The sequence below is a fragment of the Lactuca serriola genome, chromosome 4 (genome assembly GCF_051521515.1).
Source record: "Lactuca serriola cultivar US96UC23 chromosome 4, Lser_US96UC23_V15, whole genome shotgun sequence".
Classification (NCBI taxonomy): domain Eukaryota; kingdom Viridiplantae; phylum Streptophyta; class Magnoliopsida; order Asterales; family Asteraceae; genus Lactuca; species Lactuca serriola.
In genome coordinates this window covers 64,484,522-64,491,475 of record NC_136411.1, presented here as the reverse complement: position 1 = coordinate 64,491,475, position 6,954 = coordinate 64,484,522, and the positions used below count along the sequence as shown (strand labels likewise).

Sequence of the window (6,954 nt, the reverse complement as noted above, 5' to 3'; positions counted from 1 at the left end):
TGTTGCTTCTTCTTTTCATCCCAGAATTTCCGTTTAGTATCAGCGGGTTTGGAGGGTTCCGGGATGGCTAAGGTGGTTGTGGTTGCAGGGGTTTTGACTCCATGGTCAATGAGTCGTTGTGCCAATCGCTGGGCACTGTCGAAGGTAGCGGGGTTTGATGCTAGAACATTCCCCTGATACGGAGGCACTAGCCCCCATATGTACCTCTCGATCCTCTTCCCCTCGGTGGGAACCATATTGGGGCAGAGGGCCACCAGCTCGCTGAATCGGGCAGTATAAGCGACCACGTTGGTGCCTTTCATCGTCAGGTTCCAAAGTTCCTGCTCCAGTTTCTGGATCTCGCCCCTCGGGCAGTATTCCTCAGTCATGAGGTCTTTCATTGTTTCCCAGCCTATGTCGTTGGCTACGACGAGAGTTAGTGCCTTGACATGGCCGTTCCACCATGTCAGGGCCTTTCCTTCAATGGTGCATGCGGCGTACTTGACTTTACTCGCCGCAGGGCATGAACAGATTTCAAAGACTGATTCAGTCTTCTCGAGCCATTGCGAGAGGGCAATGACTCCGCCGGTGCCGTAAAAAGGCTTCGGTTTGCAATTTGTGAAATCCTTGTATGAGCACTCTCTCGAGCGCATAGGGGTTTCAACCGGGGTTGATTTCCACAGGGGTTCCACCTCTGCTGGCATCAGAAGAGTGATACTGAGCCATGGCAGTTGCCACTGCTGCAGCTATGGCAGCATTCAGGGCTACAGTATCGATGGCCGGAGGCGGAGGAGGTGGTGGTGCAGGATTATTCCTGGGAGATTTGCGAGGAGGCATCTTTCAGCTATAAGTTTATAAAGATAAGAAAAATGGTAAGAATCAATTTGTAAGCAACGTGAGAGTGACACATGCATGGACTAACTAACCATAGCCCAACAGTTGAATGAGTGTTTGCAATCACAATAAGAAATATTAGTAGGAAAGCACAAGTGTATAGATTTTTCCCACAGATTAGATAGATTTCAATAATATTGGTATTACTGATGTAATAAGTTCAGGGAAAATCGACCTAACAGTAGGTCTTACATCATACCACATAGAAAAGTTTGACAGTTCTTAGATTCCTAATTAGAGTACTGAAAGTTAGGAATATTTTACAGACAAGTGCTACTTAGAGCACAGATGTTAAAGGCTATTCTTTAATCAAAAGACAGAGATGTACTAGACATCATCTAACGGCGATGGGAATTCCTCGGGCGAGCCCTGAGGCCGGACACTTGACAAAACACCTCTTGAAGGTGTCGATCCTGAGCCCTCCGACGAGCTCGAAGTTCCAAGATTTCAGCTCGTGAGGCAACCAGCTGCTGCTGTAGGGTTTATTGGTTCTCTGGGTCCGTTCCATGTCTTCTTCAAGACGGCGGATGCGGGCTGTGTTGACACCTGAGTTGGCATCAATCTCCATGACTTGGTCGATGGCTGCTCGACCTTGCTCGACATTACGAGCTATTCTGCGAATAATGACAGGCAGAGCTCGGTCAGCAGAGCCACCATCGCTGACATTGTAAAATCTTCGGTCCCCAAAGTATGGTAAGGGTTGACCCTGTTCATCACTCCAGCGATTCAAGTTGTTTGCCCACAAGGGAGTAGGACCTGGAAAAGCTAGTCGAGGGTTGTTGTTCGGGGCTTGACCTACGATCGGTAGGTTGTTGACTTCAGGCTCGGAGTCGGATCTATCAGAAAAGCCTTCTGCGAGGTGATCATCCAAAAGGATCGGATGCTCATCTTTGGGCTCTTCATCGATCCACCCGGCATTGCCTTCATTTGGAAAGTACTGGTCGCCGTGATGGAATCCAGCCATTTGAATCTACGCGAGAAGAGAGGTATAAGAATATAGTATACGTGTAACTAGTAGTACAAAATACACCTATAGTATTTTAAGTTTAAGTTCTACTGATCTTCTTGTGGTATTGTTGGTAAGTTTTTAGACTTGTTAACTTATCACAACCATTCTAGGGCATATGCTAATCACTCCTAGGACCAGCATAGTTGATCAGGCTATGCCAATCCTAGGACTGACCATACATCCCCGAGCTCACTTGTGATATTTAACAATCGTAATACTTTTGTTTTTGTCATTGTGACACTGATTTTAGTATGAATGCAGACTAGTATACTTAATTAAATATTTTAATATTTAAAGTATAGACTCTTGGTCAGAGTGCTTTAATCCCTTTTGGGTTTATAGTTTAGTATATATTTTATGGGTTGGTATACTTGATTCACTATAAACAATGCTCTGATACCAATCTCTCACACCCCAAAACCAAGAATGGCGGAAACGTTCTGGGGCAGAGGACGTCATCTAAAGTATCACAACACAGTAAATGTAAATAAGCAAACAACATCATCCATTGCATTAAATATATAATTTTAATACAAGCGTGTTTTGTACAGTTTTAGACACCAATAATATAAGGTAAATCAAAATAATAACATGATGAGTCTTGAATGTGCTCCATCTTCTCAAAAGCTGGCATCGGTACCTGTCTACTGATGACCTGAGAATACAAGTTATTTTTGAAAGAGTTTATCAGCATTAAGCTGGTGAGTTCGTAAGTATTTTAGTGTCGGTGTTTGTTATCAAAAACATTTGAACGTGTCTCAAGTATAAGTTTGTAAAATGTATGTAAGTGTTTGTAAAAGTTTGAATCTCTCAGAAAAACCTATATTTTCTATTAAATTAGCCTTCTACCAAGGCTTAACTGTTTTGTATGTTCGTTTGTTGTAAAAGTGTGTAATTTCCCAAGTGCAACTATCTTTTAACAAAATATAGTTCGTACATTAAAGTTCAAGTGAGGTTATCACTAAAAATATGTAATGGGTAAATCATTGTAGTACTGTAGCTTAGTTTTATAGTAACTTCTGCTGTACTAACTACCTTAAACCGGATTTATATTAAGGTAAAATGTGATAATTGCACCATGCTATCGACTGGTAACAACGACATACGAATGGTCGTAATAATGGAATGACGTTTGGCACCCGCAGACCTGCAGGTCCGGCTGTAGCTAGCAGCAAGGTGTAGGATAGTCAATCCAGTATAGATCTATACGCAAACTCACGCTCTCCCTCCAAGAGAATTCTGGCTACAACTCGGGCCATGACATTTAAGGCATGCTCCGATACAGTGGATCACAATTGTTAACGTATTAATGTAAGGGTAATGTTTCTCGTTCTAGTATAGTTGTATATGTTCTCTTCCTGGTATAGTTGTATATGTTCTCATAGTATAGTTGTATATGGACTCATGAATGAACTGACTCATTGATCTAGCAGTTGTAATAGTATGATCCTGTGTTACCCCGATGGTAACTTACTAATGGTGTGACTAGTACGTATGAATATGGAAGTACTTTTATGTCTATATATGTATATTTGATATATAATTAATATTGAAACGACCTTCGGATGGTCACCCGAAATCCCACCAGACCACATCCAAATCGAGAAAAAGGAAATAGGGCGGATGGCCTTCCTAAGCCCTTTAAACATTATTTATATATCTATACATATATGGGCATGCAAATTATAATATAAAAGCATAAATAAGTTTTTATAAGACATTTGAAACATAAGTATTATTTTAAGAAAAGATCGACTTGATGTCAATCTATAAAACAATTTGAAGGCATAGGTTTGATAAAACAGTTTAAGTATAAGGAACATTTGTTTGAATCACAGTTGTAAATAAGTTTGAAAAGTAAAAGGGTTTGTAAAACATTTTGAAGTAAAACAGTTTGATAGACAGTTTGAACAGTGATAAAATCACTGGTTTCCCTAGTTATTAATCACATGTGATTAATGCAATCACATGTGATTGAAGCAATAACTATAAGTATTTAACTTGTATTCCCCCCCCCCCCCCCCCATAAGTATTTAAAACATTTAAAATCATTTCAAAGGTTGATTAAAGGGGTATGAACTCACTTGAAAGTTTGAAGATAGCGAGATGGAAAACCGGGCAGAGTTTCGTCTTGGGAAACGGATTTTTCTCGGGATTCTCGGGAATCTCGGGAGTAAAATCGACCCTCGGGACTTGAGCAAAAAGACCAGAGCTTCGGGTTTGAACAGGCACAGAAATCGAGGCAAGATCGTGAGAGAAAGGAGAGAAATGAGCAATTTTTCTGGAAACCCTCGCATTCTATTTATAGGGGGTTTGAGAAGCCTCGGTATGCGGGGCGTACGCTTGTACGCAGCGCGTACGCGTATGTCATGCATGAGCGAGTCCTCGACTGGCTCGGCTTCGGATGGGACGGATCGGATGGGACGGGTCGGACGGGGCGGGTCGGTAGCTTCGCATAGGTGCGACGTGGACGATCCGAGGCCCTTGATTCGAGTACACGGGGCGTACGAGGGTACGCAGGGCACACTCTGGTCCTATCTGCTGACTCCCCTTCGGATATTACCAAGAATTTATATTTAAATTTATATTTATTTTAAATAAACTTCTAAAATTCATATCTCCTTCATACGAACTCCGTTTTCGACATTCTTTATATCCACGCGTAGGTGAGACTAAGATCTACAACTTTCGTTTAGATTCCGTTGGCAAATTATGAAATTAGTTTTATTATTTATTTATTAAAATGACGTGATTAAGGAATTTCTTCAAAAATTCATAACTTCTTTATCCGACGTCCGTTTTGGACGTTCTTTTTATGTACGCTCACGGTTTGAGGTTATCTATAACTTTCATTTAGATACTTAAGGCAAAAAACTATTGTATTGAAACTTCGCGTTTTTCGTTTAATCGTTGTTGCCGGTTTTGCCGAGAATCTTCGGTTGGTCATAACTTCTTCGTTATAACTCAGATTTTAGGGTTCTTTATATGTACGAAAACCTTGATACGATTCCTACTACTTTATTTAACCCAAATAAGATTTTAGGAAAGTTATATTTTGACCTAGATTTGATTGGTTTTACCTTACATTGTCTCGAAATATCGGGTTGTCACACAACTTCTGGTTATGAAGATATGTTCATATATCAATCTTCTTGTCCAATGTTTTGTAAATTTGACATTATTGTAAATATGAAATTATGTTCATTTATGAACATATGAAAATATATGAACATACTTTCATAAACAAACATAAGCTTTTTTCACAATCATACATTTTTGTCTATATGTTCATAAATGAATCTTATTTTCCAGTTTTCTGTAAATTTGAGCTTATTGAAAATTTGATCTTAGTGTAAATATGAACAAATATTCATCTATGAACATATATTCATAATTAACATAAGTTTTTTCACCATCATACCATTTTTCCTCAATTTAATCTAACGGTGATACAAGTGGTTATGTGGTTAGACAATGTTTTTTGGTTATATATATATATATATATATATATATATATATATATATATATATATATATATCAACAAAAGCATCATAAAATTAAATTATCGAGATGTATTTTTTAGAATTGCTTTGTAAATCATGTTATATATATATATATATATATATATATATATATATATATATATATATATATATATATATATATATATATCAACAAAAGCATCATAAAAATAAATTATCGAGATGTTTTTTTTTTAGAATTGTTTTGTAAATCATGTTAATTTTATTATTCTAGTCATTCATTTGTTTTGTTCGCTAAAACAATATCGATCCTGAAAAAAAAATTACATACCGGATTTATGTCATATATATATATATATATATATATATATATATATATATATATATATATATATATAGAGAGAGAGAGAGAGAGAGAGAGAGAGAGAGGGTAAATTCAATTGAGAAAAAAAGGTTGAGATTCAGGGAATTATAAATAGCCATACATTTATTTTTTACCTTAAATTGCTCTGTTGTCCCATCACAATGGGGGGTTAATATTTATATGTGAATATAAGTTTAGGTATATTCATATATGAATCTACCACCTCCTCTCTCACTCGTCACCTCCCCGTTGTCACTTACACAACCTCTACCACCACTACCACCTCTGTCACCGTCACCGTCACTACCACCAACTTTGTCACCTCTACTACCGCTGCCACCACCACCGCCACCACTTCCATCGCCACTACTACCCCTACCATCACCATTGTCTCTTCTTTTGCTATCGTTACCAGCTGTCACCACCTCCGTCATCGCTGCCACCACTACCATTGTTACTTCTAGCACCACCGCCACCACAACTTCCACCACTACCATCACTGTGATCGTCGTTGTTACCCCTATCACCGCCTCCACCAACCGCCGTAATCATATGTGAGTAACGATATGTGAATACACTACGTAATATTTATATATGAATATGCTTATTCATATATGAATATTATGGTGAGATAATGACTTGAAAGGATAATGACTTTTAAACTTTGTTCACATTTAGCTGAACAAGATCTATTCTATAGGCCCGTGCCTCTGTATTCTTGATTCTTAAGAAGACAAAAACCCATGTGTGTTTGATGAACCACGACCATGTTACCAGAGCATGATTAATAGAGTTTTTCTCATGGTTCCAACCATGGATTGATAGATGATCGTTACCTACCCATTTTGATGTGTCTTGGCATGGCTACATGGTTGTCTGGCAGACTGGAGTGCATGCAGTTCATGTAAAGAACTCTCGGGATTCAAATACATGCATGATATGGTTAGGGATGTTTTTTTGAAATATTTAAGCTTGTCGGGGTTTCCACCAAGAAAGAGGCACCTATAAATTTCTTGACTGACCCGACAAAAGGAATGTCAACCCTTAGACCGGCTGACGTTTTGATTTTTGGATAGATTGGAGGGAAACACGCATGTGTAGACCTTACATGGGTATTCCTTCTCGTGGGCTTGAGGGTTGGGGGTTTCATAGCGGGACAGGCTACATTAAAAGCTGCTACATGCAAGGTCACCTAACATGTGAAATCATGCATGGATAATCAACA

General features: G+C 38.7%; 1 non-coding gene across 1 annotated transcript; it reads left to right on the top strand.

Moving 5' to 3' along the window:
* The first annotated feature begins 6,399 nt into the window (after positions 1–6,399).
* Positions 6,400–6,615, top strand: LOC145049134 (small nucleolar RNA U3). Its single transcript, XR_013683247.1, has one exon. It is a non-coding gene; the product is annotated as a small nucleolar RNA U3 (small nucleolar RNA).
* Positions 6,616–6,954: the final 339 nt, after the last annotated feature.